Source organism: Eurosta solidaginis, chromosome 2 (genome assembly GCF_040869045.1).
Source record: "Eurosta solidaginis isolate ZX-2024a chromosome 2, ASM4086904v1, whole genome shotgun sequence".
Lineage (NCBI taxonomy): Eukaryota > Metazoa > Arthropoda > Insecta > Diptera > Tephritidae > Eurosta > Eurosta solidaginis.
In genome coordinates, this window is record NC_090320.1 from 303,841,886 (window position 1) to 303,855,416 (window position 13,531).

The 13,531-nt window shown below is 40.2% G+C and overlaps 1 protein-coding gene across 6 annotated transcripts in view; it reads left to right on the plus strand.

The window, feature by feature from the left end:
- The first annotated feature begins 11,505 nt into the window (after positions 1-11,505).
- Positions 11,506-13,531, plus strand: part of ex (expanded) — a 43,897-nt gene continuing 41,871 nt past the window's right edge. The window contains exons 1-2 of one of the 6 annotated variants that reach the window (XM_067768876.1): positions 11,555-11,607; positions 12,911-13,246. The gene's annotated coding sequence lies outside the window, so the exon portion shown is untranslated. Of the gene's footprint in view, positions 11,847-12,910; positions 13,247-13,267; positions 13,434-13,531 lie in introns of those variants that run through there. The other 5 variants (XM_067768873.1, XM_067768871.1, XM_067768872.1 and 2 more) reach the window with 5 other exon arrangements.

A 13,531-nucleotide genomic window follows, 5' to 3' on the forward strand; every position in this document is an offset into this window, starting at 1 on the left:
CGCCTGGGTTGGGGAAGGTCAGGACGCAATTGCTGTTGTGGCCCTAGGACTGGGCGTCCTTGGGAAAGCCTTGGGGTACCCGGATGATTTGGGTTTGCGACCTGGCAGCATGGCGCGATGAAACCCGTCGGGGGGTTGCCGTCGCGGAGACCAGAACATCTAGGGAAGTGGCACCACCCAAGGCAGGAGCTGCATTGGGCGGATGTCGCAAACATATATATTCTGTGCTGGCAAACGGTGCAAACGGAGGTAGGGACTAAGAGTCTGTTTCCCTGACCTACACGATTGCTGCCGGAAAAGAGGGGGGGAGAAGACGGGGGCAGGGGCTGTTGCTCAGCATTGCTTCCGACTCTACAACGAAGATTGTAGTTATGAGTGGTAGCAGCTGTTTCAGTTGTTGGCGCGGGTACTTGTTGTGGCTTGCTTAGCAGCGGGGCTGCTGGAAGGTAGTGGGGGGCGCTTAGACGTAGACTACGGGACGCCCTTGGGCGTGAACAGCAAGGAGCCACAAAAGATTTATAAAAGTTACGTGGACGTCGGGTTTTGGGATCAAGCCCAGAACAACCTGTCCGATGCAACCATCCCTTGCACGAGACACACTGAACAGAGTATGACCGTCCTAAAAATATTCTTTTCCGGCAGATGCAGCAAAACCATTTCTCAGGACCGGGGTCAGGAGACGGACCCGGATTGGATTCGATGCCTTCCCGGAGTAAGAGAATATGGAGCAGTCCTGCTGCAAGGAGCTGCTGGGAGGATGACAATTTGTGGGAGGGACGAAACAAATTAGATGGGGTCACACTGAAATGACTGTCCTTGGTTAGGAAAAATCTCGAGTCGCTCCGGTACATAGAACCGACTGCCTTGGGAAGCGTGCTTGCCTGGATCAAACGGCTGTGTTGGCAGTTGCCGGATCTCGTCATAGTGCTTTAGGAGATGTTCCGTTAATCCCCGTGGAGGCAGTGATAAATCGAGCAGTTGTTTGCTAGGATGTCCTAGTTTGTGACAATTAAGCAAGAACTGCTTGTTCAGCATTTCGTTGTGCTCTTTAATACTGAGCTATTTGGCCTCACTATGTAGATGGTGTTCGGGGGTCATAAGGAGACATCCGGTGGTAGTTCTGATTGCAGAGCTTTGACAGGTCTGTAGTCTTTTCCAGTGCGTGTTTTTGAGACCAGGCGACCAGACTGGTGACGCGTAGCTCATGAGCGGCCGGCCAATTGCTTTGTACGTGGTCAGCAACATTTCTTTATCTTTTCCCCATGTGCTGCCGGCAAGCGACTTGAGGATTTTGTTGCGACTTTGTACTTTAGAAACAATCTCGGTGGCATGAGCCTTGTATGTTGGAGTATTATCGAACGTTACCCCTAACATCTATGGGTGACTGACAGTCGGTAGTGTGACACCATCGACGCGTACGTCCAATATTTGTGACATCTGCTCCTTCCACGTCGTAAACAGGGGGGCCGTGGATTTTGTCTGTGATAACGCCAAGTTGCGCGAGGTGAAGAAACCGGAAAGATCGGGAGATAGCTGTTTATTTTAGAAACTAATTCATCAATTGAAGGGCCAGCTCCTGTAGCCATAATCGTACAGTCGTCAGCATAGGAAATTATTGTAACTCCTTCTTGTGGGGAATGGAGTTTTGATATGTAAATATTAAACAGAAGCGGGGATATTACACCACCCTGTGGAATCCCTTGGCGACCACCGTGGTGTGATGGTAGCGTGCTCCGCCTACCACACCGGATGCCCTGGGTTCAAACCCCGGGCAAAGTAACATCAAAAATTTTAGAAATAAGCTTTTTCAATTAGAAGAAAATTTTTCTAAGCGGGGTCGCCCCTCGGCAGTGTTTGGCAAGCGCTCCGGGTGTATTTCTGCCATGAAAAGCTCTCAGTGAAAACTCATCTGCCTTGCAGATGCCGTTCGGAGTCGGCATAAAATCATGTAGGTCCAGTCCGGCCAATTTGTAGGGAAAATCAAGAGGAGCACGACGCAAATTGGAAGAGAAGCTCGGCCTTAGATCTCTTCGGAGGTTATCGCGCCTTACATGTATGTATGTATGTGGAATCCCTTCTTTAATTTTTCTGGGTTTAGAAATTTCGTTCCTAATTGGAACCGACGCCTGCCGACCACTCAGATAATTAGCTGTCCATCTTTTTAGACAAGCGGGAAGGTGAGAGCCTTCTATGTCTTGGAGTAGCGTGCCGTCGTTGACTGTGCCAAAAGCACCGTCCTATGATGGGGTTGTTTTCTGATTTAATCCGTAATTAATCTGAGTGTAAATGGCATTGAGCGCGGTGGTCGTGCTGTGCATTTTACGGAAGCCATGTTGGTGCGTGGCTAGGCGCAGATTTGCCGTGAAATGAGGGAGCAGAATGGTTTCCAATGTCTTAGCTACTACCGAAAGGAGTGATATCGGTGGCCATTTTCCATTGTTCGGGAATAACGAAGGATTCTAGTGACAGGTTGAAAACATGTGTGAGGCATTTCATTCCCTCATCACCAAAGTACTTAAGCATTGGCATGGCTATTCCGTCGGGGCCTATCGACTTGGAGGGCTTGGCGTTGCGGATGGCTGCTTCAACCTCTGCGGGGTTGATGCTAATGGGTGGACGTCGTGTTTATGTTTATGAGCTCATCTGTTAGCACGACGTCTGGCTTTGGCTACAGAAGAATGCATTATAAATTGTCGGCAAAAGCCGCTCGCGCATTTCTTCGGATCAGATAAAGTTTTGTCACCGAAGGCAATAGATACTTTATAGTTGTGTTTAGTTGGATTAGACAAGGATTTGACGGTTGACCACAGTTTACCAACTCCCGCAGAGAGGTTGCAGTTCTTAAGATGCTCCTCCCATTTGGTACGTTTATGTTCATTTACCAGTCGCATGATATCCAAGTTAAGGCTCCTAAGAAGGGGATCTCTAGGGTTAAGGTGTCTCGCAAGGTCACGTTCTCTTGCTAAATTTGCGGCTTCGGCCGGGAAATTCGGCATGATTTCGGCTATTCTACCGGCCGGGATGAAGCGTGCAGAAAATGAAGGGATGACCTTGCGGAAAGCACGGAGGACATCAGTTGTAAAGGGAAGAGCAACAAAAGATTGATTTGTAAAGTTTGTGTAGTCTTCCCAATTGGCTTTTTTAAAATTAATAAATGTCCGCTTTTCAGAGGTCATAAAATTGGCAGGTCGCTCAGCTGAAAGGAGTATGGGCAGGTCATCAGAAGCTAAAGTAAGGATCGGTTGCCATTCAACGCAATTTATGAGTCCTGCACTGACGATTGAGATGTCAGGCGAGCTGTGGCAATTACCTGCAATTCTGGTGGGGGCATCGCCGTTTATCGTGCAGAAAGTCGTTTGTTTATTTGCTATGCTAGCTGCTTGCCTCTGCTGTCGACTGGCAAGCTGGAATGCCAGAGATCTTGGTGAGCGTTGAAATCGCCAAGGATAAGACGGTTTTCGCCACGGAGTAGCCTCCTGATATCAGGGCGATAGCCAGTGGGACAGCAGGTGGCAGGTGGAATATAGATGTTAATTATTTTTAGGTCAACATCGCCTGACCGGATGGTTATGCCTTGACTTTCTAAGGTATTATCTCTGCGGCTGATGTTAGGTTGAAATAGACTATATTGCACGGTGTGATGATTGATAAAGGCAAGGCCACCACCATTACCACTTGTGCGATCTTGCCTATGAATGTTGTGGCCATCGCAAGTTCGGAGGTCCGATCTGGCTGTTAGCTTTGTTTCTTGAATTGCGGCTATACGGATATTATTTTTATACTCAGTTGAGCAGAGCTCACAGAGTATATTAAGTTTGATTGGATAACGGTTGGTTTTACATATATAAAGGAATCGAGATAGATATAGACTTCCATATATCAAAATAATCAGGATCGAAAAAAAATTTGATTGAGCCATGTCCGTCCGTTAACACGATAACTTGAGTAAATTTTGAGGTATCTTGATGAAATTTGGTATGTAGGTTCCTGAGCACTCATCTCAGATCGATATTTAAAATGAACGATATCGGACTATAACCACGCCCACTTTTTCGATATCGAAAATTTCGAAAAACCGCGATAATTCATTACAAAAGACAGATAAGGCGACGAAACTTGATAGATGAGTTGAACTTATGACGCAGAATAGAAAATTAGTAAAATTTTAGACAATGGGTGTGGCACCGCCCACTTTTAAAAGAAGGTAATTTAAAAGTTTTGCAAGCTGTAATTTGGCAGTCGTTGAAGATATCATTATGAAATTTGGCAGGAACGTTACTCTTATTACTATATGTACGCTTAATAAAAATTAGCAAAATCGGAGAAGGACCACGCCCACTTTAAAAAAAAAATTTTTTTTAAAGTAGAATTTAAAAAAAAAATTTTATATCTTTACAGTATATGAGTAAATTATGTCAACATTCAACTCCAGTAATGATATGGTGCAACAAAATACAAAAATAAAAGAAAATTTCAAAATGGGCGTGGCTCCGCCCTTTTTCATTTAATTTGTCTAGGATACTTTTAACGCCATAAGTCGAACAAAAATTAACCAATCCTTTTGAAATTTGGTAGGGGCATAGACTCTATGACGGTAACTGTTCTCTGTGAAAATGGGCGAAATCGGTGGAAGCCACGCCCAGTTTTTATACACAGTCCACCGTCTGTCCTTCCGCTCGGCCGTTAACACAATAACTTGAGCAAAAACCGATATATCTTTACTAAACTTAGTCCACTTACTTATCTGAACTCACTTTATCTTGGTATAAAAAATGAACGAAATCCGACTATGACCACGCACACTTTTCGATATCGAAAATTACGAAAAATGAAAAAAATGCCATAATTCTATACCAAATACGAAAAAAGGTATGAAACATGGTAAGGTAATTGGATTGTTTTATTGACGCGAAATATAACTTTAGAAAAAACTTTATAAAATGGTTGTGACACCTACCATATTAAGTAGAAGAAAATGAAAAGGTTCTGCAGGGCGAAATAAAAAACCTTTAAAATCTTGGCAGGTATTACATATATAAATAAATTAGCGTTATCCAACAGATGATGTTCTGGGTCACCCTGGTCCACATTTTGGTCGATATCTGGAAAACGCCTTCACATATACAACTACAACCACTCCCTTTTAAAACTATCATTAATACCTTTAATTTGATACCCATATCGTACAAACACATTCTAGAGTCACCCCTGGTCCACCTTTATGGCGATATCTCGAAAAGGCGTCCACCTATAGAACTAAGCCCCACGCCCTTTTAAAATACTCATTAACACCTTTTATTTGATACCCATATCGTACAAACAAAGTCTAGAGTCACCCCTGGTCCACCTTTATTGCGATACCTCGAAAAGGCGTCCACCTATAGAACTAAGGCCCACTCCCTTTTAAAATACTCATTAACTCCTTTCGTTTGATACCCATATTGCACAAACGAATTCTAGAGTCACCCCTGGCCCACCTTTTTGGCGATATCTCGAAACGGCGTCCACCTATGGAACTAAGGATTACTCCCTTTTAAAATACTCATTAACACCTTTCATTTGATACCCATATCGTACAAACGCATTCTAGAGTCACCCCTGGTCCACCTTTATGGCGATATCTTGAAAAGGCGACCACCTATACAACAACCACCACTCCCTTTTAAAACCCTCATTAATACCTTTAATTTGATACCCATATCGTACAAACACATTCTAGAGTCACCCCTGGTCCACCTTTATGGCGATATTTCGAAACGGCATCGACCTATAGAACTAAGGCCCACTGCCTTTTAAAATACTCATTAACACCATTCGTGGGGGGGGGGGGGGGGGGGGGGTGGGCAGCCGTCACTCTGGGAGTCGAGATGGATGAAAGCGCCTTGAAAGATATAGGCTTTGTCGAGTGTGCTGTCCGATTGCTGCTGGTTTACCTGGTGTCAATGAGTTGGTACTAGTGTTTTGGCAGCAAGGTGCAATGGATGTACCGGTCGGACGGTTGCCGTTTGTAAGCCCAGAGCATCTATGAAGCTGGCATAGGTCAAGACATGAACTGCATTGGACCGATGCCGCGATCGTAAATACTCTGAGCTGGCACACGGAACACACGGATGGATGACTCCTTCTTACGCGAGTACAAGTGTCGGAAAGGGAGGGGAGGGGGGGGGGGTAAAAGCTGATGCTCGGCATTGCTACTATCCATGCTACGTAGATTGTAGTGATGGGTTGTAGCGGCCGCGTTAGGTGGAAGCGCCATTTTGCGCGAGCAATAGCGGACGGTTGATGTGGACTGCTGAGCAGCGTCGCTGCTAGAAGGTGGCGGAGGTACGTTTGAGAGTGAACCGTGGGACTTCCTTGGACGTGAACAATAGGGAGCCACAAAAGTTTTATAGAAATTTTGGGGGCGACGAACGTTGGGTTCTAACCCAGAACAGCCCAAACGATGCAACCATCTTTTACACGTGACACACTGGCAAGAGTATGACCGTCTAAGATAAATCCTTTTCCGACATATGCAGCAGAACCACAGCCTGGGACCGGCTCTTTGCAACTGCTCCGAGGATGACAATTTGTTGGAGGGACGCAACAAATTAAATGGGGTTACACAGAAATGACAGCCCTTGGTCGGGGGAAAAAATCCCGAGTCGCTCCGGTACGAAGAGCCGGCTGCCGTAGGAAGCCTAATGTTAACTGGGTAATATTGCATATGTATGTATGTATGTGTGGCATATTTTTATTTGTATTGTATATCTCGTCGCTATTGCTGTTGTGCCCGCTTGCTAAATATTCACTGACGTCCCTCAAACAAGGAAAACTAAGTTTTATCTCATTACTAAGTATGTATGTATTCTGTTATCGGCAAAGTTTTTTTTAATCCAGGCGATTAGAATACCCGGGAGAAGGTCTTGCAATTGTATACATCCGCGTTGGTGTGTGTGTGCGTGTGTGAAGCATATTTGATACTAAGCCAGCTGCGATTTGACATCGTCTATTATTTGAGAATTTTGCGCACAGAACTTGACTTGAACAAGAAAAAATTTAAATAAAAAAGACTCGTTGCCTATATTGATTGAGAAATTATCAAAAGAATGTCGCGCCACATTGTTTGTTGGTTAAGTTGAGTAAATTTCGTGAATCATAACCCATAATTACATATTTCATTATCATACTTAACGCTAAGTTAAATCAATATTTATTTTTGTATCGCAGTTTTTTTTATAAATTATTCTCAATTTTTTTCTTGAGTATAGTTTTTTTTATGTGCGAAATTCCACAGTTCTAAATATGCATAAAAGTTACTTAGTTGGGTATGCTCTCAGTCGCGTTGTTCCAGTCTATATTTGTAAATATGACGGTGTTTGAATGTGGGCACATACATACATACATACATATGTATGTACTTGCATCTGTAAGCCTATTTACTTATTAGATATATTGTTGTTGTTTTGCCGGTTTGGTATACAAATTTGATTGTTTCAATGTGGATTTATCTTGTGAGAAACTATTTACTAAGTACATACATACATACGTGGATGTGTTTTTATTTACATAATTCAAATTGGCATATAAATAGTTTTTGATTATGAAACCAGTAGCGCGATTCGCTAACTTTAGCCGATTTTTAAAATCAAAATTTTTACCATAGTCAGTTGTTGGTTGCATTGTCGATTGAGTGATTCACTAATGGCCGAGCCACACTGCAGTTTTTCTTATATTAGTATGTAGATGCGTTCAAATCAATCTTATGCATTCCAGCAGCATCGCCACAATCAACCAAGATGTTGCGTTTGTAAATACAAAGGATCTTCAGACTTGGCAATTTAAGTTTATTTCGCCTGAATTTGGTCATATACAAAATTTCGCGAAGCACTGTTATCAACATTCTCACTATACCGGAAAATTACCTGCTAACATATTTGGTCTCCTATTTACATATTTGTAAAATTGCAGTTTTTAACTGTAAAAGGTCCCTTAGCCAAAATATGCTTTCCTTCCAAAAAAGTAGCAAGTTGGCTAATTTTTCATGTCAGATGGCGCTAGTGTCGCTCGATCCGCTGTTCGCCATTAAAATACGTGCAATATACTCATCATGCACAAGATTGCGTTAAACGCATCTATATGAAAATCTGCTTATGTGACGGGGCTTTAAGTATTTATTCAGTTTGGGAAAAAGTGGTATCTCTGGTGAGGAAATGTCGGAATTTACAAAATGGGCTTGAAAAAAAGAACAGTGTTGGCGCCACAAATTTTGTGGAAAGTTAAGTATTTTTTATATTATTTGAACATTTACTGCCCCTTTCTATATATGTATTTTCAAAACGGCGCTCAGCAACAACACATCAGTGTAAAGTTAGTGAATCGCGCTACAGTTAGACGTTCTTGTGCCGGAATAATTACACTTAAGCAATTTCGCTATACATTTTTTTTTTGCTCATTCTCCTTCTCTTTCCCTTTATCCCTCATCTTTCCCTTCTTCTGTTGCTCGTGCATTGACCGAAACTTTGTGAATGTAGATGATGGCCTGCTGAGACATCATCCCTGCGGCTTAATTTTACTTGAGCTAGTCGTGTGAGGACTAACCCGAACGCTTGACTAAGACCCCTTGTGATACTAAGTCACGAAATCTTTGCTGTGAATAGTCCTCGACTCTGCAACCGTATTAAGATGAAACTAGACCCGGCAGGAAAAAAGAAGCAGCTATTAAAATCTGAAAGAAGGAAGCTAAGCATCTTGGTTCCAGAAAAACGTGTACGTCTAAAACTGCAAAACAGAGCGAGGAAAGGAAAGATGCAACGCAGAAAGAGGTAGGAGAGTAAAAATTATAGACCAAAACCAGATGAAATGTATGATAAGCTAGAGTGACGTAACTACGACACTTTCTTCGAGAAATAAAGCAGTCATTGACTCGGGTGTTAGTAAAGCGCTGCAAACCCTATGGATAGACGACAACTGAAAGATGGAGATCGGAAGAAAGAAATATCCCGCTACCATAATTCGATCAAGCAGGGTGGACACAGTCCCATGAAGTTAATAAGATACAACAATAATGCCAACTTGAACGGCTAGAGGAATTTGTTGCTGACCTCCTATACAAGGCGTATGCGCATTGTTCGAGGTGGTGAATACAACGCTGATTTCACGAGACCAAGGGCCAGACAATTACATGGTTCTCCAACTATATCTCGAACTCGAATAGTCCACGAAATGTCGTTGATATTAAATGCAAATTAACTTTAATGCATAACTATTTACAAAAATATTTTAGTTTGTATGGAAGCTTTGCCCGTGCCACTACACACACACACTCGTATTGGTATGCAGCGCGAGATCGTATTAAATCGGCATTTCAGGCTGGCCGCGCCACACCCGCTTGCACAGCTTTACACCGGAGCTTAAACATTTGCCGCATTCCAATTAGAAAATATACGATACCCCATTTAAATTTATGACCATTCAAATGGCTACGTTGGCAATGCTCCATACACACACACACACATGCTTATATTAAAATATTCAATCGCAGAAAAATATTCGGCGAATCCAAACAAATAAATAAATAAAACAAAACAAAAAACAAATAAAAATTAAAAACAACAAACATTCATAGGCTCGCGACGATCGCAATTTTCGAACTGAAACTTTGGTCATGCACTAAACTGAGCCCCAAAAGTCTCCTAACAAGTCCAAATGAGAGTGTATAGGATTTATACAAGCGATTATGCGCATACAAATACACATCCAAACACAGAGATACGCGAGCACTCAAGTCAAATTCAAAAAGATGTTTGTATGTTTGTTCGCATCTATGTGGTACATTATTTATATGTTTGTATGTATGTATGTATGCAGAAATTATCAACGAAATAGCGCATTCCAATCTAAAATCACGTTTTCAATAAACCAACGTCGAGTAACGAGTATCACAATGCTGGTAGCTGATAGCTGTTATTTGGGAGCAGCAACCAGCCGAAGCAGTCGAAGCAGCAGCGCAGGTACCCAGAGTAATATGCGCACCAAGCCATACATACATTCATTCACACATACAAGCAAGTCACAGCTCAAACTGCTATCGGCGCATGGTGAAGCATTTGAATAATTTGCATATTAAAATTTATAATTTTGAAAAAAAAAACTTCATACCGAGGACATACCTTCAGGAGCCTAGAAAATACTTTTTCAACTATTTTTGGACTAACAGTTTCTATAGTTCAATATTGGCGAGCGAATAGGGACCGCTCGCATAGAGATTAGAATGATTTTTGGTTAGGGTAATCGCAGGTTTTTTTTGGGCGAGATGTGCATAAATGTTTTCTATACATTTCGTGGGGTATTTGTGTTTATTTTTCCGACTGTCTTTAAATAATTAATTAATTCTCTTTCCAAAAATCACATTTGCATAAGGTGCCTACGCGGCATGTATAAATGCGAGAAATGTCCCTCACAGAAAACATTAGACATACATTTTTTTGATTTCCAGCGAGTTACTCGCCACTCGTAGCAGACTGGTGGCTCTTATTTATTTATCCTCTTTGGTACTTGATAACTAAATTTTTTAAGTACTAAACACTTGTAATTGACCAATTACCATTATACACATATATCATATTGCACAGCTCTGCAAAAAAAGTTCATAATATTGTCGAAATTCTGAGCGATAACTTAACATAACTGAAGAAGTAAAATTTTTTGTATCAGCCTTCGGACGATTGTTATTAGTTTCGAAACACGTCTTTTGATACGTTACCAGACATTTCTGGACTTGTTTTAACTGCCGACCCCGGTTTGTAAGTAATAGTATTATAGTTTATTTAAGAACTAATAATACTAGTTATTAGTTTGATAATTTATTTTGAATTTTAAACAAAAATTTTAGTATTTTGTGAGCTAAATGTATGAATATTAACATAGTGTTTTATTCAAAGCTAGGCCTCGAGCTCAGAAAATCCTACATTTTTTAAATAAACAAGCCCATCAAAAATTATCTAAGATTTTAGTGGGGATTCGAGAAAGAAAACGTATGTGAATAACAGGTTTCCTATTATGTGTACACATGACTTGAGTGCTGCCAACTCTCACTGAACTGATCTAGATGGTTCAATTGAGATTTGATCGTGATTCAGAGCTGGATAGCTCATTGGAACGCCCTTTATTTCAAATTATTATATTGAAATTAGCTCTCTATATGTGTATCATGGTTACAACTATCCAGTTGCCTCGGTGATAGCGTTGTATTGTTGTACGACTAAAATTGATAATAATTTGTAAAACAATAAAATGTGTTTTCTTTAAATCACACAAATGTTTACATTACCACACTGTGCTTCAATACCTCATGTATGCACACACACACGCCCATGCACCGCCGAGTCAAAAACAGGTATATGAGCTGTATAAAGTCGTTGTGTGTGTGTATTAGTTTATCAGAGACTGCTGAATCTCGGTCTATAGAGGCGCAGAGAAAAATTGTGGTTTTCGCGGTGCATTTGTTTTAGTACGGTTTGCGGTGCTGAGCGAAGTGGTCAAGATTTCGAAACGTTTCCGAGTTTAAGCTCAAAAACAATTTTGTGTAAATATAAAATAACGGAGCACCACAGCACATAAATATATGTACATATCTTGATATCATATGATGTAGATAAGTCTAATAATTAATGCATATATCAAAATACATAAAAAATAGCAGCAATGGTCACACAGTTATTTGAGAACTGCAAAAAAGTAAAAAATTCGAATAAGAAAAAATAAAAAAAAGCCAACCGAAATATAAAATAAAGTCACCAAACAGTTCCTTCTTGCTGATTTAGACAAAACAAAAGTGAGCTGAAATATTTTTGTGTCGCTAAAAAGTATGTTTTTGTTGTATACCTATGTATATGCATTTATAATGTAGAAATAAATATAGAAAATATTTAAACAAAGTCTGAAAATATTATTTTTTGTTAAGATTATGCTGAGTGCACGAGCTTGGATTGGTGCATTAGAGCAAAGTTAAAGTTAAAAATGTTTCGAAATTTTGTGATAAGTGTGTCGGAAACAAATTAAACGTGTTCGAATGTAAATACATACATATATACATACATAAGTACTATACAAGTGTAATTGGTATGAATTTATGAGGTGATTTGAGTTTGAGCTCGCTTACTAATCAGTCAAGAATGTGCCACATTAATGCCATACAAATATAATGTAGCAAAAAATTTTATACGAAAACAACAAAAAAGAGTAACTCTGACAACAACAGCGATATACCTATGTATATGTATGAATGTACTTATATTTATTACACAAAAAAAATCTCACGGGAGTTCGTGTTGGTATTTTGCGATTTGTGAGATCGATCGCCCAACCACATGGACTATACTTACGGACGCTCAGCGCTGGCAAAATAAAAATGAGTACATACCAGCAAATGTATTATCTATTAAATTTTTTTTTTTTGTTTTTTTGAATTCAATTTGAAAATTGTGCTCTTTTTTTATTGAAATAAAAAAATTTTAAAATAAAAAAACAGCAATTATGTACATAGGCACATGCGCTGACACCCAGTGATAAAAAAAAGTTCAAATAATATTTTTGTTTGTTCTGTACTTTGTTGAGCAGCGATTGTGCCAAAAATTACCCGTAGATTGAAAGAAATCTAATAGAATCTGGATAACAAAAAAAAACAAAGTTGCGTTCCCCAAACACGCAGTACACAGATACAAATGCCTATTAGTAGTGGTGTAAAAAATATGCGCACACAGGTGAAAACTGGTATAAGGAACACAAATCGCCTTTAACACATACACACCCATACAAACAAGCGCAATAGTAAACCCCAACGACTCCACAGAACGCACCCGCCTTCAAGCGATCGGGTTTGTTTGTGTGTGTGCTGAGAAATATATATGTGTGTGTGTGAATGAGTTAGGGGCCGCTCTCGTGAAATATCAACGAAGCAGCGAAAAGTCGACGACGACAAGCTAAAGTTAAAATAAAATACATACAACAAAAAAATGCATGACATTCTTTCGTACAACAACAAATTGTGCCCGAAGTAAGTTAACAAAACACAACACAACAACAGCGAACAACGAAACAAAATTAAAAAAAAAAAGCAAAGTGAAATGAAAGACAAAACTAAAAACGCAAATAAAACAAAAAACGCCGTGCTAGGCAGAGAAAAACTAAAACCGGAGAGAAAATAAATAAAAGCATTTCAGCACACGTATCTACATACATACATACATACGTGCATGAATGCAGTGTAATTGTGTTTGTTAAATATTCTTTTGATAATTCGACCAGAGGTAGTGCAATCTAAAAGAAAGAACAAAAGCCACAACCGCCAGCCACCATCATAATAAAAAGCTGAGGATCAGCCTCTGTCTTAGCAACAACAAAATGATAAGCAATTTTGATTGAAAATTTCAAACTCCACGAGAGTTTAGTAGGTACTTTTTTATTCTTCGGGTTGACGTTATCCTTGGTTTTTTTCTCTTTCTGTTACATTGACCAAATTTTTGTGATTCGTGCTTTTTCGAATGGAATT